A 23,905-nucleotide genomic window follows, 5' to 3' on the forward strand; every position below is an offset into this window, starting at 1 on the left:
GAATGCATTGTGTACCTGTCACGGTTCTCTAAGGAAAAAAAAAAAAAAACAAAACAGGATCTGTATATATAGAAAGACAGTTGCCTTGTGATTGCAGAATCTTGATAAGCTTAAAATCTTCAAGGTAAGCCAGGCAGGATGGAGATCCAGGGAACAGTGGCAGTTTGAGTACAAGGACAACTGTATGGCAGGATGTCTTCTTGTCCTGGCAAGATCAGTTTTAAGGCTTAACTGATTGAATGAGGCTCACTGGCATTATGGAGAGTTATCTACTTTATTCAATCTGCTAATTTAAATGTTAATCTCATTCAAAAAACACTTTCACAGAAATATCCAGAATAACATTTAACCAAATATCTGGGTATCACTGGCAGCTAAGTTGATGAATAAAATTAAGCATCACATACTGTTAAGGGGGAATATTTCATGTTTGTTCAGATTTGGGGAAAGCCAAAGTACAAAAACCCATGGAGAAGAAAGAAATTTAATTAAAATTTAGTTAGGATAAAAGAGAGGGTAAGAAATGCACAGTCTTCCCTGGTGGCTCAGGCAGTAAACAATCTGCCTGCAATGCAGGAGAACTGGGTTTAATCCCTGGGTCAGGAAGATCCCTTGGAGAAGGATACACAATTGTGAGTACTTGCTCATTTCTTTGTTTTCAAACTTCATTTTCCTGGATATGTTTGTTAGATTCAATACAAACTAAGCACTCGAAAAGACCATATATTTACTATCATAATTAATACTGCTAGATTCATCACCTAGTTTCACATTAAATGAGAAGAGTTCATTGAAGAACTATTTTGAAGGGAAAGTAATACAAAAGGTTGGGTAAAGAAATTAAAATGTAAGGTAAATGTTTTAAAAATTCAACCAAAGTGAAAGGTTGGAAGAGTTTCAAAGATTACATAAAGTAGTAGTGATATCAGATGGCATATTTCATTAAAGATCAAGAATGCATATACATTCAACAGTTATTATGCATTTACTATGAACTGGCACTGTGCAGATAAATGGCAATTCATTTAAGGTTGAACAAAATGGAAAGTCTTCCCTGATACTGTAGAGCTTACAGTAATAGTAGGGAGACAGACACGTGAGTGTACCATACAAATCCATATCACTTGAGTGTCACAAAAAATTAATTGTTTTCTTTCAGGTATATATCTGTAAGCATGTATATAAAGATGGGCTTTGTATATAATATATATGCCAACAAGTATTTTATCTTTCAAGTCAATCAAAGTATTGATATGAACACTGGCTTTGAATTATAAAACTGTTCAACAAACTGTAAAGAGAAAAACTCACTTTTAATTATATGATCTTTCATACCTGTCACATAGAATTATCCCTTTGCCCAGAATACTTCTTACCACTTATATTCACCTGGCAAAACCTACTCATCTTTCAAGATACAATTCAAATGTCACTTTCTCTGGGAGGATTTCCCTTATCTCTGGCTCAAGCTATTAACTGTTCCCTAATCTGTTCCCACAGCATTTTTGCAAACAGGGGTTTTTATTTCTTTTCATGTTAGGTTGAATGTATTTGTTTACTCATATATCTCCCACCAAACTATTGAGTTGCCCGAGAATAGCTGCCATGTATTTCTGAGCTTTGTAAATTAGAGACTAGCACAGTATCTGCTTATACACAAGTGTACTGAGTGAATGAATCTGCATGGCTTATAATTGAATGGTATATTGCTTGGATGTCTGATGTGTTTATCACCTTGCTTATACCTACCACCTTGTATGGAGGTATATTTAAAACAACAAATATTTATTTATAACTCACATTACATAAATATTATTGATCCACAGGGAAGATCTTTCCATCACAATCACTCAAAATTTACAGAGCACCCACTGTCTTGACTTTTGCTGGTCACCAGGCTAGAAAAAAATATTTAAAGGGTTTCACACAAAAATTAAATGTTGGGATCAGAAAGGAGACTTGCTACATCCACTCAACAATCCTCCAGCAAAGCTGGCCACATCAAATTGCAAAGGAGCCAAGAAAATAATCATACCATTTGCCTGGAAGAAAAGAGCCAGAAATCAGACCTAATGACTGCTGCACTTGACAACCAGAAATAAATGTGTTTTCTTGGAGTTCAGAAAGTCATCTTACACATCAACAGAAAACATGTATCAAAGTCATAAGGGAAATGATAAGGAGAGTATTGATCATGGGACACTGTATTTAAATTTAATCCAAAAGCCCTGTCTTTTCTGTAGTACTATGAAATAATATCTTAATATTTTCCAATGTTCATTATCATCCTTTTAAAGATCTCATGCTTTTTATTTCACTCACTTCATGTCAAATTTTTTTTGCCAATAATTAGCTAGAATTTTCAACTGTAGTCCAAGAGTCTAAAAATATTGTTATGGGAGCACCACAAAGCAAAGGCATAACATTAATATTATAATTTGACACTGCTCTAAAATATAGTTAACTTATTCCCTTTTTCATCAGATACTCATTTTAATTGCTCTAAATTAATTGTTTAGGGCATGATTTCACAAAGCTATGTTGGGATCTGACCTACTTAAACAGGCTTCGTATATAAAACTATTAACCAGCTTAGAGAAAGGTTAGTAGATAAGAGCATAGAAACAAGTCCAGAGAACACAATTTCTATATCTTCTCCAACTAGTGGTTCACATTCAAGTATGTTACAACTAATTTTACAAAATAATTTTACAAATAAGGTGATAGAAATAGGTTGTATGACACAGAAGGAAGAGTCCTAGTCTTAAATATAAAAGATTTTATTTTAGTCTCAGCCCCTCTGATTTTAAGCTGCCTAATTCTGAAAACTTCTCAAACTTTTCAAATTCTCAGTTTTATCTTCTATGAAATTAGGATATTAATACTTGTTCTACCTCAATCTTAGGATTCTTTCAAGACTCACTTGAGACAATGTATATGAAGGATTTGTAAAAAAAGAAATGTCATATACTTACAAATATTTACATAAGAGCATCCCTCAAAAAACACTTAGGACATTAGATACTAGGTTTCATAACTATCATCAATATTTTAAGATAAAGGAAGAGAGGGAGGAGACGAGATGGCAGAGTAGAAGGATTTGAGCTCACCTCCTCTCACAAGAAAACCGAAATCAAAACTAACTGCCGAATAACTAATGAAAAAGGACCAGAACCTACCAAAAAAGAAATAAAAAATCTACATCCAAAGACAAAGAAGAAGCTAAGTAAGATGTTAAAGGGGGTACTTTTGCAATATAATCAAATCCCATACCTGTTGGTGGGCAACCCACAAACTGGAAAATAATCATGTCACAGAGATTCTCCCATAGGAATGAGTGTTCTGAGCCTCATATCAGGCTCTTCTGTCTGGGGTGTGACATCAGAAAAGAGTTGCCAGGGCATTCGGTTTGAGGGCCAACAAGGGTTGGTCACAACCAACAAGGGTTGGTTTGGGGAAACAAAGACTCCACTCTTGGAGTATACAACAAGGTTTCATGTGCACTGGGACCCAGGGTAAAGCACTGACACCATAGGAGCCTGGAGTAGACCTACCTATGGGTCTCCTGGGGAGGAAGTAGTTAGCTCTGGCCCACTATGGGGCAAAGACAGTGGTGGCTGAGGTTCTAGGATACAGTCATCCTTGTGAACTCTCACAGAGGTCATTACTGTGAGAGGCCTGGCCCCATCCAACATCCTGCAGGATCCAGTGCTGGGATGCCTCAGGCCAAACAACCAACAGGGTGGGAACACAGACCTATCATCACAGGCAGCCTGAGTAAAGCCATCCTGAGCCCAGCATCATCTCTAAATATACCCCTTGACACAGCCCTGCCCAAATGAGGGATAACACCCAGCTCTACCCACGAGTGGGCAGGAACCAGTCCCTCCGATCAGGAAGCCTGCAGAAGTTCTTGGACCAAACACACTCACCAAGAGGCAGATACCAGAAGCAAGAGGAACAATAATCCTACAAAATGCAGAAGAAAGATTAGAAACAGAAATTTAGGCAAAATGAGACAGCAGAAAAATATGTTTCAGAAGAAGGAATAAGATTAAAAAAAAAAAAACAGAAGAACAACTAAGTGAAGTGGGCACAGGTGACATGCTTGGAAAATAATTCAGAATAATGATAGGAAAGCTCATCCAAGATCCTGGAAAAAGTATGGAGACACAGAACAAGAAGATACCAAGAATGTTTAAGAAAATCTTATAAAATTTAAAGAACAAGTAGAGATAAACATTACAAAAACTAAAATGTAAAATATACTAGACAGAATAGCATCAATAGCAGAATAAATGAGGCAGAAGAAAAACTATGAGAGCTGAAATACAGATTGATGGAAATAATTGCCATGAAATAGAACAAAAAAGAATGAAATGAGATGAGGACAGTCTAAGGGACTTCTGGGGCAACATTTAATACACCAACGTCTGCATTATAGTGGTCCCAGGGACATGGGAAAGCTCATTGGTAAATGTAAACATACAGTAAAAGAAATCATCCACATACAAATATGAAATCAAAAAGCAGTGATTGTGAGAGGAAGAAAGTACAAATGCAGGATATTCAGAATGCACTTGAAATTAAGAGACCAACAATTTAAAATACTCACACACACACACAAACACACAACTATATCAAAACCTCATAGGAACTGTAAACCAAAAATCTACAATAGATACTCACACACACAAATAAAATGCGATCCAATCACAACTCTAAAGACAGTCATCAAAACACAAGAGAAGAGAGCAAAAGAGGATGGAAAAAAAGACCTACAAAACAAATCCTAAACAATTAACAAAATGGCAATAAGAACACACATAATGATAATTATCTTAAAAGTAAATGCATTAAAGCTCCAGACAAAAGACACAGACTGGCTAAATGGATGCAAAAATAGAACCTGTATATATGCTGTCTACAAGAGACCTATTTCAGATCTAGGGACACATACAGAGTAAAAATAAGGGTATTGAAAAAGGTATTCCATAAAAACAGAAATCAAAAGAAAGCTGGAAGAATAATACTCATATTGAACAAAATAAAATTTTAAATAGAGACTATTACAGAGGCAAGGAAGGACACTAATAATCAAGGAATCAATCTAAGAAGATAAACAACTGTAAATATATATGCTCCCAACATAGGAACACTTCAATATATAAGGCAAATACCAATAGCCAAAAAAAAAAAAAGGAAAAATCAACAGTAATACAATAATAGTGGGGGACTTTAACATCCCACTTACATCAATGGACAGATCATCCTGACAGAAAATCAACAAGGGAGCATAGGCCTTAAATTAAACATTAGACCAATTTTTTTTATAGAATATTCCATCTGAAAGTAGCAGTATACACAATCTTCTAAAATGCACATGGAACATTCTCCAGGATAGATCACACATGTTGGGTCACAAAGCAAACGTCAGTAAATTCAAAAAATTGAAATCACATCAAATATCTTTTCTGATCAAAATGCTATGAGGTTAGAAATCAATTACATTAAAAAAAAAAAAAACTTAAAAAATGTACAGAGGCTAATGAATATACCACCAAACAACCAATGGATCAATGAAGAAATCGAAGAGGAAATTTAAAAAAAGAAGAAACAAATGAAAATGAAACCACAAAGACACAAAACCTTTGGGATGCAGCCAAAGCAGTTCTAAGAGGTAAGTCTATAGCAATACCACCTTAACTCATAAAATAAGAAAAATACCAATAAATAAGTTCATCTTACACATAAATCAACTAGAGAAGGAACAATAAACAAAACTGATAGTAGTAGAAGGAAACAAATCATAAAGAAAAGAGCATAAATAAATGAAAGAGAGATGAACAATGGAATAAATAAATCAAAGTAAAAACTCGTTCTCTGAAAAGATAAAATCAATAAACCTTCTAGCTAGACTCATCAAGAAAAAAAGGGAGAGGGCTCAAAATAACAAAGGAAATGAAAACAGAGAAGTTACATCTGATGGCACAGAAATACAAAGGATCATAAGAGACTACTACATGCAACTATATATCAATAAAATAAACAACCTAGAAGAAATAAACAAATTACTTAAAAGGTCTGAGCAACTATATGCCAATAAATTGTACAACCCAGAAGAAATGAACAGATGCTTAGAAAGGTATACTCTCCCAAGACTGAACCAGGAAGAAATGGAAAATAGGAACAGAGCGATCACAAATACCAAAACTGAAACTGTGATTAAAAATTTCCAAAATACAGAAGTCCAGGACCAGATGGCTTCACAGGCTGATTCTAAGAAACACTTAGACAAGAGTTAACATCTATACTTCCAAAATTCTTCCAAAAAATTGCAGAGGAAGGAAGTCTCTCTAACTCATTCTATGAGGCCACCCTCATCACCCTGATACCAAAACCAAAGATAATATCCAAAAAAAAAAAAGAGAGAGAGAGAGAAATTACAGATGAATGGTCACTAATGAACATATACATAAAAATCCTCACCAAAATAGTAGCAATCTGAATCTAACAACACACTAAATAGACACACATCCAAAGAAGATATCCAGATATCCCACAAACACATGAAAAACTGCTCAACATCATTGATTATTAGAGTCATATGAATCAAAACTACCATGAGGTACTGCCTCATACCAGTCAAACTGGCCATCATCAAAAAAACCTACAAACAACAAATGCTGGAGAGAATGTGGAGAAAAGGAAATGCTCTTGTACTGTTGCTGAGAATGTAAACTCATACAGTTACTATGAAGAATACTATGGTGATTCCTTAAAAACTTAGGGATATTCCTTAGAAACTTTAAGAAAACATGACCCAGCAATCCCACTACTGGACATATACCCTGAGAAAACCACAATTCGAAAAGACACATCTATGCCAATGTTCACTGCAGCACTATTTACAAAAGACAGGACATGGAAGCAATCTAGATGTCCATTGACAGATGAATGGATAAAGAAGTTGTGGTACAGAGATACAATGAATTTGAGTCACTTCTAGTGAGGTGGATGAAGCTAAAGCCTGTTATACAGAGTGAAGTAAGTCAAAAAAAAAAAAGAAAAAAACAAATATAGTATAATAAGCATGTATGTGGAATCAAAAAAACAGTGCTGATGATCCCTATTTGTAGGGAAGGAATGGAGACACAGATGTAGAGAATGGACTTGTGATACAGGTTGGGGGTGGGGGAGGTGAAAGTAGAACAAATTGAGAAAGTAGCATATACACACTACCAAGTGTACATGTATAAAATAGCTACTGGGAAGCTGCTGTATAACACAGGGTATCCAACCTGGTACTTTGTGACAACCTAAAGAGGCAGGATTGGGAGGGAGGCTCAAGTCATAAATATATATAATTATGACTGATTCACAATGTTGAACAGCAGAAACCAATACAACATTATAAAGCAATTATCCTCCAATTATTTCTTTTTTAAAAGAAAATATCATCTCAGAAGTCAGCAGATCCCATGATTAAATGCAGAATGTGACAAAACAATCTAACTGTATTATCAAATGCATGAAACCTCATGAAGGAGATGGGGGAAAGGTGCTTACCTCACAACTTTGTGAGTAGAGGATATAAAACTAGAGGTAAAAGACAGAGCACTGTACTCTAGTTGATTGTTTCCTTCAAGAATACATGTTAACAAACCTGAAATCACTATACTTTGTATACTTATATTGCATAAACCTGCAAACAATGGATGATGCAATTCAGGTTTTTTCACTATTAGAATGTGAATTTACAGATAAACCAAGGGAGAAAGCTAGAATGAATCATATTATACTCAAATAGATACATGGATGAACAAAATGTGGTGAAAAGTAAGGAAATCCTGCCATTTTTAACAATAAGATGAATTTGGAGGACATTAAGTAAAATAAGCCAGACACAGAAGGACAAATATTCTATGATTTCACTTAAATGAAATACCAAGGGTAGTCATACTCACAGAAACAGGAAGTAGAATGGTGGATGCCAGAGGTTCAGAGGAGAGGGAAATGTGGAGTTGTTGTTTAATGAATATAGAGTTTCAGTTTTACAAAAATTCTGGAGATTGATTGCACAACAATATGAAAATATTTAACACTGTTTTACACTTAAAATGCTTAGGTGGCAAATTTTGTTATGTGTACTTTAACAAATTATTTTTCAAAATATGTTCTTTCAAAACATACATTATGAAAAGGTGGGAAGAAAAGGAATAATTTTACAGTGGTCACACCAGACCACCATTACCTAAACCAGGTGACTGAGGTGATTACCCTCAGCGAAAAGTTATGCTGATGCATGTACCATTGCTGCTACAGTGGCTAAGTCACTTCAGTTGTATCCAACTCTGTGCGACCCCAGAGATGGCAGTGCACCAGGCTCCCCCATCCCTGGGATTCACCAGGCAAGAACACTGGAGTGGGTTGCCATTTCCTTCTCCAATGCATGAAAGTGAAAAGTGAAAGTGCAGTCGCTCAGTCGTGTCCGACTTTTCACGACCCCATGGACTGCAACTTACCAGGCTCCTCCATCCATGGGATTTTCCAGGCAAGAGAACTGGAGTGGGTTGTCATTGCCTTCTCTGGCATGTACCGTTGAGATGTTGTGATAAATTATACACTACTGCTGCAGCCTTCTTCCCAAATACAGACAACCCGAGTCTAATATGAGAAAAACATCAGAAAAACCGACTGAAGAACATTCTATGAAATAACTGACCAGTATACAAGACCATCAAGGTCACCAAAACAAGGAGAGTTTGAGAAACTATCACAGTCTAGAGAAGCCTAAGGTGATATGATGACTCAATGTAATATGACATCCTGGATGGATTCCAGAAACAAGAAGAGTAGTGACAAACCTAAGAAAATTCAAAAATTCAAATAAGTGGTAGATTTTAGGTAATAATAATGAATCAAAATTGTTTCATTAGTTTTGAAAAATCTATCAACAGTGCTAAAAATCATTACAATAGAGGGAACTGGATATGGGATATATAGGAATCCTTCATACTATTGTTGAAACATTTTATTCAATATAAATTTAAAACTATTCAAAAATTCACAATTTTAATATTTTAAAGAAGACTATACAGAGTATGCTCAAACTACTGCACATTTGCACTCATCTCACATGCAAATAAAGTAATGTTCAAAATTCTCCAAGCCAGGCTTCAGCAATATGTGAACCGTGAACTTTCAGATGTTCAAGCTGGTTTTAGAAAAGGCAGAAGAACCAGATATCAAGTTGCCAACATCCTCTGGATCATCAAAAAAGCAAGAGAGTTCCAGAGTTCTGCTTTATTGACTATGCCAAAGCCTTTGACTGTGGATCACAATAAACTGTGGAAAATTTTGAAAGAGCTGGGAATACCAGACCACCTGACCTGCTTCATGAGAAACCTATATGCAGGTCAGGAAGCAACAGTTAGAACTGGACATGGAACAATGGACTGGTTCCAAATAGGAAAAGGAGTACATCAAGGCTGTATATTGTCACCCTGCTTATTTAACTTATATGCAGAGTACATCATGAGAAACGCTGGGCTGGAAGAAGCACAAGCTGGAATCAAGATTGCTGGGAGAAATATCAATAACCTCAGATATGCAGATGATACCACCCTTATGGCAGCAACTGAGGGGAACTAAAAAGCCTCTTGATGAAAATGAAAGAGGAGAGTGAAAAAGTTGGCCTAAAGCTCAACATTCAGAAAACGAAGATCATGGCATCTGGTCCCATCACTTCATGGCAGATAGATGGGAAAACAGTGGAAACAGTGTCAGACTTTATTTTCTTGGATTCCAAAATCACTGCAGATGATGATTGCAGCCATGAAATTAAAAAACACTTACTCTTTGCAAGGAAAGTTATGACCAACCTAGACAGAATATTGAAAAGCAGAGATATTACTTTGCCAACAAAGGTCCGTCTAGTCAAGGTTATGGTTTTTCCAGGGGTCATGTATGGATGTGAGAGTTGGACTGTGAAGAAAGCTGATCGCCAAAGAATTGATGCTTTTGGACAGTGGTGATGGAGAAGACTCTTGAGAGTCCCTTGGACTGCAAGGAGATCCAACCAATCCATCCTAAAGGAGATCAATCCTGGGTGTTCACCGGAAGGACTGATGCTGAGGCTGAAACTCCAGTACTTTGGCCACCTCATGTGAAGATTTGATTCATTGAAAAAGGCCCTGATGCTGGGAGGGATTGGGGGCAGGAGGAGAAGGGGACAGCAGAGGATGAGATGGCTGGATGGCATCACCAACTCGATGGACATGAGTTTGAGCTAACTCCAGGAATTGGTGATGAACAGGGAGACCTGGTGTGCTGCAGTTCATGGGGTCACAAACAGTCGGACATGACTGAGTGACTGAACTGAAATGAGTGGCCTAAAAGGCCTCTGTCAGACCCTTAATAATCAAAGAATTAACTACCTTCACTAGATAACCATTACTGATGAAGGTTATTACAACTAAATTACATTTCCTTCTAAGTTCAGTTCAGTTCAGTCGCTCAGTCATGTCCGACTCTTTGCGATCTCATGAATTGCAGCACGCCAGGCCTCCCTGTCCATCACCAATTCCTGGAGTTCACCCAAACTCATGTCCATCAAGTCGGTGATGCCATCCAGCCATCTCATCCTCGGTCGTCCCCTTCTCCTCCTGCCCCCAATCCCTTCCAGTATCAGAGTCTTTTCCAATGAGTCAACACTTTGAATGAGTTGGCCAAAGTAATTCAGTTTAAACTTTAGCATCAGTCCTTCCAAAGAACACCCAGGACTGATCTCCCTTAGAATGGACTGGTTGGATCTCCTTGCAGTCCAAGGGACTCTCAAGAGTCTTCTCCAACACCACAGTTAAAAAGCATCAATTCTTCAGTGCTCAGCTTTCTTCACAGTCCAACTCTCACGTCCATATATGACCACTGGAAAACCAAAGCCTTGACTAGACAGACCTTTGTTGGCAATGTAATGTCTCTGCTTTTGAATATGCTATCTAGGTTGGTCATAACTTTCCTTCCAAGGAGTAAGTGTCTTTTAATTTCATGGCTGCAATCATCATATGCATTGATTTTGGAGCCCAAAAAATGAATTCGGACACCATTTCCACTGTTTCCCCATCTATTTCCCGTGAAGTGATGGGACCAGATGCCATGATCTTCGTTTTCTGAATGTTGAGTTTTAAGCCAACTTTTTCACTCTCCTCTTTTACTTTCATCAAGAGGCTTTTTAGTTCCTCTTCACTTTCTGCCATAAGGGTGGTGTCATCTGCATATCTGAGGTTAAGCAGTAAGGTACAAAATAAATTTGAGTATACTTGGTTTTTTATGAATTAAGGTCTAAGGTGTTTGCCTCATAGTTATAAATTAGTAGCACTGACTAAAACCTAACAATTTTCGATTCCACCAACATTGCACTTTCATTTATGCTATCCCTATTATAACCTTTTAACTTCAAATAAATTTAGACTTAGAAAACTTTGTGAAATTAGTCTACAGTGTTCCCATATACTGTTCTCTTAGCCTTCTCCATTGTTAATATCTTACATAATCATAGTATAATTTTTAAAACCAGGTAATTAACACTATTAAACTACAGACTATTCAGATTTCACCAGTTTTTCCTCTAGTATTATTTTTTCTGTCCCAGAATCTAATTCAGAATCCTACATCACATTTAGTTGTCATGTCTCAGTATCTTCTAAACTGGCACAGTTCCTCAATCTGTCTTCTCTTTCATGACCTGGACACTTCTCAAGAATACTAACCAGCTATTTAAAGAATATTCCCCATTTTGGATTTATCTCATATCTGCTACTTTATTATGATCAAATTCAGATTATACAGTTTGTACAGGAATACAAAGAAGAGAGTCTGTGCCCCATACCAGTGGCCTTTATCAGTAGGTACAGGACGTCACTATATCTTATCACTGGTACTATTAAATTTGATCTCTTGGTTTAGGGTTTACTATTTGTCAAGTATCAGAATAAGTGCATTTACATTACCTGTTTAATTCTTACAACCAACCTATATACTGCATATTATTATTACCCACGTATTTTTTTTTAAGCTGAGCTTTCTAGGGTCAAGTAACTTGCCCAAATACAGTTTGTAAATAGTTGAGGCAGAATCTGAAACTAGGCAGTCTAGCTCTAGAGCCTCCACTTTTAATCTCTATGAATACTGCCTCTCTATCCTAAAAATTGGGTTTACCAATCTTTAAAATCTTATCATTAAGTCCCTACTGTTCTTTTCCTTCAGTGTATTAACATATCGATCACTGGCAGTCATTCATGAAGTATGGCATCTGAAAATCCTCCCCTCTCAATTTCAAAGGATGTAATACTTTGAAATAAGATTGTGAGAATGTTTCACAATAGATTTTGCACAAACATTTATTCAAAGCATCCTGAATTTCTCAATTCTTGTATCCAACCGTTAACTTCCAACCATTAAAACAACTAACCATTAACATCCAACCACTAACACACACACACTTAATCTAAAGATAGATTTGAGGAAATATCATATTAAACAGCATAATGTAGTGTTTAAGCATGTAAACTTTAGTGTTGGGATGACTGAGTTTAAATTATGGTTTTACCACTTACTAGTTACAAGACCTTGGTTAATTAATCTCTCTTCTAAGCTTCATTTTTATGTGTGTAAAACAAAATGATATTATAACAATTGATAAATGTTCCTGTGTGCTCAGTCGTGTTTGACTCTTGGCAACCCTATGGACTGAAGCCCGCCAGGCTCCTCTGTTCACAGATTTTTCCAGGCAAGAATACTGGAGCGGATTGCCATTTCCTACTCCAGGGGTTCTTCCAGATGCAGGGATTGAACCAGCATCTCCTTGCATTGGCAGGCAGATTCCCCACCACCAGTGCCACCTGAGATGCCACATGCCCCCTAAAATGGTGGAAAATGTGTGAGATATATAGTACATAGTTAAAATCCCAATGTACTTGTAATTGTAGTACCAGAGGAGAGGGAGAAGAAGAAGAAAGATTCAGTATTTGAAGAAATACTTCACATAGAAGTATTCCAAATCTTAAAATATTTCAAAATGAAGTCACAGACTGAAGAATATGCATAAAACAACCCTCCTCCCCAAAATCTAAATACATCGCAGTAATCTAGAGAAAACAAAGTTAAAAAGAATATCTTAAAAATGAAACAATTAACCTCAAATTGGGACTTGAACTCATGTGCTGGGACTGGAACCCAGCCAAAACCCAATTTGTATTCTTATTTTTATTACCATAAAAACAAATATGATGAATCGGGTAATGGAAATGACAGAAAAAAAAACAGTAGGCAAACGAGACAAAGCCAGTGACATATACATTTAAAAATATCATACATTCATCTATAAATGCCAGAAGTGAGCCAAAAATTTTATTCTGAGCTCTCTAGTATCTAGTATTTGTCTGAGCAGAGAGGCAAATAATTATCAGATTCAACAACTTTATAATATAGATTCAAAGTAACTGTTTAGGAGAGACACAGCATTCTGTGAACCCGAGGTATTTCCCCAGTGGATCCTCCTAAAGTGAAAACTGTTTGATATAGCAGTCTACATCCTCAATAAAATCCCAGGACAAATAGAATAGTGATCTTCTTTAACAGCTTCTTCTTATATTGATTTAATATATGCCTATCACAAAGTAAGCACTACATAAACTTTTGTTGATTGAATAAATGCCTTCCCTTGTAGGACATTTTCATAAAATCAAGGAATATTCATTCAGTACCAACACTCAGATAAAGGGCAAAAATAAGATGATTCAAGAATATAGTTCTCTGATGGTCTAGAATGTTCCAAGGACAAAATCTGACTATCCAATGATCAGTGACTGGAAGCAAGAGAGCTAAATTCAACTTGCATATGTTTGGTTTAGGCCACAGGATGTCTCTATTTTTTCGTTTTTTATTTTATTTTCTTTGGCTATGCTATTTTTTTAATTTTTTAACATAAATTAATTATTTAATTGGAGGCTAATTACTTTACAACATTGTATTGGTATTGCCATACATCAACATTAATCTTCCACGGGTGTACACATGTTCCCCATCCTGAACCCCCTCCCACCTCTTTCCATATACCATCCCTCTGGGTCATTCCAGTGCACCAGCCTCAACCATCCTGTATCATGCATCAAACCTGGACTGGTGATTCATTTCACATATGATAATATACATGTTTCAATGCCATTCTCCCAAATCATCCCATCCTCGCCCTCTCCCACAGAGTCCAAAAGACTGACTGTTCTATACATATCTGTGTCTCTTTTGCTGTCTTGCATACACGGTTATTGTTACCATCTTTGTAAATTCCATATATATGCATTAGTATACTGTATTGATGTTTTTCTTTCTGGCTTACTTCACTTTGTATAATAGGTTCCAGTTTCATCCACCTCATTAGAACTGATTCAAACGTATTCTTTTTAGTGGCTGAGTAATACTCCATTGTGTGTGTGTACCACAGCTTTCTTATCCATTTGTCTGCTGATGGACATCTAGGTTGCTTCCAAATCCTGGCTATTATAAACAGTGCTGCGATGAACACTGGGGCACACGTGTCTCTTTCAATTCGGGTTTCCTCAGTGTGTATGCCCAGCAGTGGGATTGCTGGGTCATAAGACAGTTCTATTTCCAGTTTTTTAAGGAATTTCCACTGTTCTCCATAGTGGCTGTACTAGTTTGCATTCCCACCAACAGTGTAAGAGCATTCCCTTTCCTCCACACCTTCTCCAGCGTTTATTGCTTGTAGACTTTTGGATAGCAGCCATTCTGACTGGTGTGAAATGGCACCTCATTGTGGTTTTGATTTGCATTTCTCTGATAATGAGTGATGTTGAGCATCTTTTCATGTGTTTGTTAGCCATTTATATGTCTTCTTTGAAGAAATGTCTGATTAGTTCTTTGGCCCATTTTTTGATTGGGTCGTTTATTTTTCTGGAATTGAGCTGCAGGAGTTGCTTGTATGTTTTTGAGATTAATTATTTGTCAGTTGCTTCATTCGCTATTATTTTCTCCCATTATGAAGGCTGTCTTTTCACCTTGATTATAGTTTCCTTTGTTGTGCAGAAGCTTTTAATTTTAATTAGATCCCATCAATGTTGAAAAATTGTAAGCATTTCCCCTAAAATCAGGAAGAAGATAAGGGTGCCCACTTTCACCACTACTATTTAACATAGTTTTGGAAGTTTTGGCCACAGCAATTAGGGCAGAAAAAGAAATAAAAGGAATCAACTAACACACACACACACACACAGCCTATCAGGCTCCTCTGTCCATGGAATTATCCAGGCAAGAATACTGAAATGGGCTGCCACATCATCCTCCAGGGGGATAATGGTGGAAGGAACATAAAGTTGGATCAGGACAAATTTATTGATATAGACTCACTAAGCAAAGATTCTGTATTAAATATTGCAGCTTAGGTAGTCTGACAGGGCTCTAACATTCTGATCGGTTGGTTGGTTCACTGACTGAAACATGGACCAAAGTTGGCTCACAGTAAGCAAACTGGACATGTTAGGTCAAAATTTCTGGCTTAATGTAGGGAAAGGGATTCAAAGGATGAAGAGACTGGAATATTACTGGATTTTCCATTTAAGACCTGCTCACCCACACCAGAAGAGCCCAGAAGACATACTGTTCACAAATATTGTGAGAACTAAACTTCTGAGAAAAGCAGCAGCATCCCTGAGGAGCTATGTATGCTTTTTGTAGGCCAGACCTCACTGTGAGAACAGCAGTCATTGGACTGAAAAACCTAAATGCAATGGGAGTAATTGGATTTTGACGTGATAGGATCCAAATGGCAGCATTCAATAGCAAAAGACCAGGTAGACATAATTACCATAATGGAAAGCAGATTCAAAGCAGTAGTCAGAATAGTCTGACTCATGCAGACCTAAAATGCTGGCTACTTGATCATAGTGTTTCTAGAATGAAATTGATAGAAGCCCACTAAATTCTTAACTTTATCTGTATAAGCAGAAAAGCTCTAGGTCAAGAAAACAAAAGTCTAACCTGATTCATTAAAACACAGAGACACAGCCCCTCAATCAATTCCCATACATAATATAGTTCACAAACCCAGAATCTCTTGAATGAGAGAGAGGTTGAGCAGCTTTGAGAAAGGATCATGGTATACTACCAAAAACATATGTTACTAATCCTTTCTCCAATCTTCCTTATAGGGACCAAAAGTCCTATGTGCATTGACAAAAAAGTAATAAAAGAAATTAATCAGATCTTCAGGGGACTAGTGGACAGTGATTTGGAATAGATTCCATGCAACCCAAAACAGCACTGTAGGCCACCAGAGTACAGGATTATGGAGGTGAGGTGATCAATGGAGTTTTAGTTCAGGTCCATCTCACAGGGATACAGTAGTTCCCAAAATTCATCCTGTGGTTATTTCCCCAGTTCTGGAATGCACAAAATAGAACAGACACACACACACAACCAGCAGCTGGAAGAATCCCCACGTTGATTCCCTGATCTCTTGAATGAGGCAAATGGTGGGAAAGGCCAACTGGAAGTCAGTAGAACTGTCTCTACCTAAGACAATAGTAAATGAAAAGCAATACCACATTACCAGAGGGATAGCAGAGATTAGTGCCACCATCAGTGACTTGAAAGGTGCAAAGGTGGCAATTCCCACAATATCCCCTTTCAACATGCCTATTTGGCCTGTGCAGAGGTCAGATGGGTCTTAGAGAATGAAAAGTTGATTATTGTACACTTAATTAAGAAATGGTTCCAATTTCAGCTGCTAAACCAGATGTGATTTTACTGCTTGAGCAAATTAACACATCCGCTTGAATATAATATGCATCTATTGGTCTGGTAAATGATTTTTTTTTTTCTGTATCTGTTAATCAGTTCAGTCACTCAGTTGTTTCCGACTATTTGCGACCCCATGGAATCTGTTAATAAGGACCATCAGAAACAATTTTCTTTCAGCTGACAAGGCAAACATTATACCGTCACTATCCTAACTCATAATTTCTTTACAAGGATCTTGATCACCTTCATTTCCACAAAATATCATTGGTCTTTGATATTAATGATATTATGCAGATTGGACCTAGTAGTAAGAAGGACACATACAATACTCTAGAGATATTGGTAAGACCATTGCATTCCAGAGGGTGAGAAGCAAATCCAACAATTCAGGGGCATTCTATTTTGGTGAAATTTACAGAGGTTCAGTGGTGTGAGGCATGTCAAGGTATCTCTTCTAAAGTTAATGGCAAGCATTTTATCTTGTCCTTCTTATAACCAAAAAGAGACACATACTGTCTAGTGGACCTCTTTCAGTTCTGAAGGCAACGCACTCCTCATTCTGGTATGTTACTCTGACTCACTTACCAAGTGTCTCAAATAACTATTAGCTTTGAGTAGGATCCAGAATAACAGAAACCTTTGCAACTTGTCCAGCCTGCAGTGCAAGCTTCTCTGCCCCTTCGGACCCATGATCCAGCAGATCAAATGGTGATTAAATTGTCTGTGGCACATAGGGAAGCTGTTTAGAGTCTATGTCATGATCTTGGCAAACTATAGTGCAAGCTCTCAGGAATTTTGAGCCAAGACCTGTGATCCACTGCAGATTATTATACCCCTTTTGAGGAAGAATTCTTGGTCCATTTCTGGGCTTCCCTAGAAATTGAGCATTTAATCATGGGCCAACTTATCTTGTAACTTGAACTCACCACCATGAAATAGGTATTATCTCACCTACCAAGTCATAAAGGCTGTAGGCAATGCAGTATTGCATCATCAAATGTAAGTTGAAAATATGAGATTGGTGTTGAAGAGACCCTGAAAATATGAGGAAGTTTCATGGAGATGTCCAAATGCCCATTGTCCCCATTACTATTATATTACCTTCTCCTTCTCAGCCTGTACCTACAGCCCCCTGGGGAATTCTCTATGCTCAGACAGCTGAAGAAGATAAATTTCAGGTCTTGTTTACATAAGGATTTGAAAGATATGCAAGTACCACCCAGAAGTGGACAACCTCTTTATAAGACATCCATGAAGGACAGTGGTGAAGGAAAGCCCTCCCAGTGGGTAGAATTTAGAGTTGCACACTTGTCTGCTCACTTTGCTTAGAAGGAAAAAATGGCCAACAGCGCAATTATATAACAATTCACAGATGTGACCAATGGCTTGGCTCAATTGTCATGGACTTGGAAGGAACGTATTTGAAAAACTGGTGATAAGGAAAATTTGATATAGAAGTCTGCGGATATGCCTTTCTGAATGGGCAGAAAATGTGAATATATTTGTGTCCCATGTGAATGCTCACCAAAGGGTAATCTCTGCAGAGGAGGAATTTAACAATCAAGTGGATAGATCTACCCATTCTGTAGATACTTCTTAGCTTCTTTGCCCAGCCACCTAAGTCACTGTCCAGTGGGTTCATGGACAAAGAGGCCATGGTGGCAGAGATAGGGGTTATGCATGGGATCAGCAACACGGACTTGCACTCATCAACACTTGGACATCAGCTTGGACTGAATGTCCAACCTACCAGGGACAGAGACCAACAGTGAGTGCTCAATATGGCACCATTCTCTGGAAAACTCAGCCAGTTATATGGAAACAGGTCAATTACGCTGAACTGTTAACAACATTGAAAGGAGACTGTTTTGTTCCTACTGGAATAGACACTTATTCTGGATATGGATTTGCTTTCCTATATGCAATTCCTCTCCCAGCACGACCATCTGAGCACAACAGAATGCTATATTCACCATCATGGTATTCAATACAGCATTCCTTCTAATCAAGGAACTCACTTCATAGCAAAAGAAGTACAACAGTGGACGATGCTCATGTAGTTCACTAGTTTTACCATGCTTTCTGCCACTCTGAGGTAGTTGATTTGACAAGAGTGGAATGGCTTTCTGAAGACCCAGTTACAGTACCAGCTCTTTCACAATACCTGGCAGGGCTTGGGAAAGGCTCTCCAGAAGGTTATATACGCTGTGAGTCAGCATCTAATACTTGATGCTTATGTGCCTGAATCACAGTGACTCCACTTTGTTAGCTCCGTATTAGGCCTGCAGTCCTATCCCTCCACTTTATGCATAGCTAAACTTTATCATACTTACAAAGAATGTACCCAAACCAAACAAGTTCCCTATCAGCTTGCCTTCATCAGATATGAAAAACAGGAGAATGTCTTTTGCTGAAGCAAATCGTTAATGGTCACAAGATGCCCCAAGGGGGAGGAAAAACCCAGTTCTCAACAGTGTGGGCATCGTTCTCCCTTGGTAGAGATATTCTGTTTTAAGCTTTGCCCCCTTTAAATCTCCCTGTACCCTTCTGGGCAATTCAGAGTGCAGCTGCTAATGCCTCTGGATCATCATCCACCTGATCTTGCTTGTATGTAAGTTATCCACAATAGACTTCATAATTGCACTTTATGGAGTTACATGCTTCATTTTTTGGTCATAAAGTTCTTTCACAGTTTGGAGGATATTATTCAACATCTCCACCTCCCATCACTGCTTTTTCTCCCATAGCCAGGATTCATGGATCCAGGAATAAAGGGTACAAATGGGAATGGCATCACTCATTACTACCTTATTGACTCACTAGAAAACTTCTGCTTTGTCTTCCTGTGATCTAATGTTCTGGTAGCCTAGAAGTTTCTTAAAGAGGGAGGAATAATTCCACCAAGAGACACAACAATGATTCCATTCACCTAGAAGTTAAAACTGCTGCCTGAAAGACATAAACAGACATTTCTCCAAAGAAACATACAGATAGCTAACAAACACATGAAAATATGCTCTACATTGCTAATTATTAGAGAAATGCAAATCAAAACCACAATGAGGTATCATCTCACACCGGTCAGAATGGCCATTATCAAAAGTCTACAAACAAATGTTGGAGAGGGTGTGGAGAAGGGGGAAGCCTCTTATACTATTAGTGGGAATGCAAACTGATACAACTACTATGGAGAACAGTATGGATATTTCTTTAAAAAATAGGAATAAAACCACCATCACTTCAGTTCAGTTCTGTCGCTCAATCCAGTCTGATGCTTTGTGACACAATGCAGCACCCCAGGCTTCCCTGTTCATCACCAACTCCCGGAACTTGCTATGACAAGTAGAAGATGGATCTCATATCCATCAAGTCAGTAATGCCATCGAACCATCTCATCCTCTGTCATCTGTTTCTCCTCCTGCCCTCAATCTTTCCCAGCATCAGGGTCTTATCTAATGAGTCAGCTCTTCGCATCAGGTGGCCAAAGTATTGGAGTTTCAGCTTCAGCATCAGTCCTGGCAATGAATATTCAGTATTGTTGTCCTTTAGGATGGACTGGTTTGATCTCCTTGCAGTCCAAGGGACTCTCAAGAGTCTTGTCCGACCCCACAGTTCAAAAAGCATCAGTTCTTCAGTGCTCAGCTTTCTTGGTGCTCTAACTCTCACATCCATACATGACTACTGGAAAACCACAGCTTTGACTAGACAGGCTTGTGTTGGCAAAGTAACGTCTCTGCTTTTTAATATGCTGTCTAGGATTGCCGTAGCTTTTCTTCCAAGGAGCAAGCGTCTTTTAATTTCATGGCTACAGTCACCATCTGCAGTGATTTTGGAACCCAAGAAAATAAAGTTTCTCACTTTTCCCATTGTTTCCCCATCTATTTGCCATGAATTGATGGACCAGATGCCATGATCTTCATTTTCTGAATGTTGAGTTTTATGCCAACTTTTTCACTCTCCTCTTTCACTTTCATCAAGAGGCTTTTTAGTTCTTCACTTTCTGACATAAGGGTGGTGTCATCAGCATAGCTGAGGTTATTCATATTTCTCCTAGAAATCTTGACTCTAACTTGTGCTTCATCCAGCCCGGCATTTCAAATGGTGTACTCTGCATGTAAGTTAAATAAGCAGGGTAACAATATACAAACTTGATGTACTCCTTTTCCAATTTGGAACCAGTCCACTCTAACTGTTGCTTCTTGACCTGCATACAGATTTCTCAGGAGGCAGGTGAAGTGGTCTGGTATTCCCATCTCGTGAAGAATTTTCAACAGTTTGTTGTGATCCACACAGTCAAAGACTTTAGTGTAGTCAATGAAGCATAAGTAGATGTTTTTCTGGAATTATCTTGCTTGTTCTGAGATCCAACTGATATTGGCAATTTAATCTTTGATTCTTCTGCCTTCTCTAAATCCATCTTGAACATCTGGAAGTTATTCATGTACTGTTGAAGCCTAGCTTGGAGAATTTTCAGCACTACTTTGCTAGCATGTGAGATGAGTGCAACTCTGTGGTATTTTGAATATTCTTTGGCATTGCCTGTCTTTGGGATTCGAATAAAAACTTTTCCAGTCCTGTGGCTACTGCTGAGTTTCCAAATTTGCTGGCATATTGTGTGCATCACTTTAATAGTACAGTATTTTAGGATTTGAAATAATTCACCTGGAATTCCATCACCTCCACTAGTTTTGTTCATAGTGAGGCTTCCTAAGGTCCACTTGCCTTCACACTCCAAGATGCCTGGATCTAGGTGAGTGACCACACCATTGTGGTTATCTGGGTCATAAGATATACATAAACATATACATACATATATATATTTATATATTTATATATATACTATAGTTCTCTGTATATTCTTGCCACAGCTTTTTAATATCTTCTGTTTCTTTTAGGTCCAGACAGTTTCTGTCCTTTATTGTGCCCATATTTGCATGAAATGTTGCCTTCAGTTCAGTTCAGTTCAGCTCAGTCATGTCCAACTCTTTGAAACCCCATGAATCGCAGCACGCCAGGCCTCCCTGTCCATCACCAACTCCTGGAGTTCACTCAAACTCATGTCCATTGAGTCGGTGATGTCATCCAGCCATCTCATCCTTGGTCGTCCCCCTCTCCTGCCCCCAATCCCTCCCAGCATCAGAGTCTTTTCCAGTGAACTCTTCGCATGAGGTGGCCAAAGTATTGCAGTGTCAGCTTTAGCATCAGTCCTTCCAGTGAACACCTAGAACTGATCTCCTTCAGAATGGACTGGTTGGATCTCCTTGCAATCCAAGAGACTCTCAAGAGTCTTCTCCAACACCGCCGTTCAAAAGCATCAATTCTTTGGCACTCAGCCTTCTTCACAGCTCCACAATGGAGGTAATATAAATTTATCTGAAAAACACATAGGATATATCTCAGTATTACCATGTTCTATGATTAAGGTCAATGGAAAACTATAATAACTCAACTCAGGTAAAATTACTAATGACTCAGATACTTCAGGAATGAAATCATGAGTCACACTACCAGGTAAAGAAGAGTAACCAACTGAGGTGCTTGCTAAATAGAGTACAGAATGAGTAGTAAAAGATAATTACAAATACTAGGTATGACCCGTGACTAGCTTCAGAAGTAGAAATATAATTCTCTTGAGTATTTCCTCCTTGTTTTGTTAGGAATATGTTTCTGTGTTTACATATGTATATGAATGAGAAGACATATTTTTTCTCCCCTCTCTCATTTTTTTACCACAACATGTAAGATAAGTTGACTTTATATATCATAGTATTTAAGCATTGCTAATTATACATCACAGGACTTAAATTGTGGGATATTAAGGAGAAGACAGGGATCAAGACCATCCCCAAGAAAAAGAAATGCAAAAAAAAAAAACCAAAATGGCTGTCTGGGGAGGCCTTACAAATATCTGCGAAAAGAAGAGAAGCAAAAAGCAAAGGAGAAAAAGAAAGCTATACCCATTTGAATGCAGAGTTCCAAAAGAATAGCAAGGAGAGATAAGGAAGCCGTCCTCAGTGATGAATGCAAACAAATAGAGGAAAATAATAGAATGGGAAAAACTAGAGATCTCTTCAAGAAAATTAGAGATACCAAGGGAACATTTCACATAAAGATGGGCTCAATAAAGGATAGAAATGGTATGGACCTAACAGAAGTAGAAGACATTAAGAAGAGGTGGCAAGAATACATGGAAGAACTGTATAAAAAATATCTTCATGACACAGATAATCACGATGGTGTGATCGCTCACCTAGAGCCAGACATCCAGGAATGTGAAGTCAAGTGGGCCTTAGGAAGCATCACTATAAATAAAGCTAGTGGAGGTGATGGAATTCTAGTTGAAATATTTCAAATCCTTAAAAACAATGCTGTGAAACTGCTGCACTCACTATGTCAGCAAATTTGGAAAACACAGCAGTGGCCATAGGACTAGAAAGCGTCAGTTTTCATTGCAATCCCAAAGAAAGGCAATGCCAAAGAATGCTCACAAATTACCACACAATTGCACTCATTTCACACACTAGTAAAGTAATGCTCAAAATTCTCCAAGCCAGGCTTCAGCAATACGTGAACTGTGAACTTCTAGATGTTCAAGCTGGTTTTAGAAAAGGCAGAGGAGCCAGAGATCAAATTGCCAACATCCACTGGATCATCAAAATAGCAAGAGATTTCTAGAAAAACATATTTTTCTGCTTTATTGATTATGCAAGAGCCTTTGACTGTGTGTACCACAATAAACTGTGAAAAATTCTTCAAGAGATGGGAATATCACACCGCCTGACCTGCCTCTTGAGAAACCTGTATGCAGGTCAGGAAGCAACAGTTAGAACTGGATATGGAACAACAGACTGGTTCAAATAGGAAAAGGAGTACATCAAGGCTGTATATTGTCACCCTGCTTATTTAACTTTTATGCAGAGTACATCATGAGAACACTGGGCTGGAGGAAGCACACGCTGGAATCACGATCGCCAGGAGAAATATCAATATGCAAATGATATGCAATATGACATGCAGATATGCAAATGACACCACCATTATGGCAGAAAGTGAAGAGGAACTAAAGAGCCTCTTGATGATGATGAAA

The sequence above is a fragment of the Budorcas taxicolor genome, chromosome X (genome assembly GCF_023091745.1).
Source record: "Budorcas taxicolor isolate Tak-1 chromosome X, Takin1.1, whole genome shotgun sequence".
NCBI classification, from domain to species: Eukaryota; Metazoa; Chordata; class Mammalia; order Artiodactyla; family Bovidae; genus Budorcas; species Budorcas taxicolor.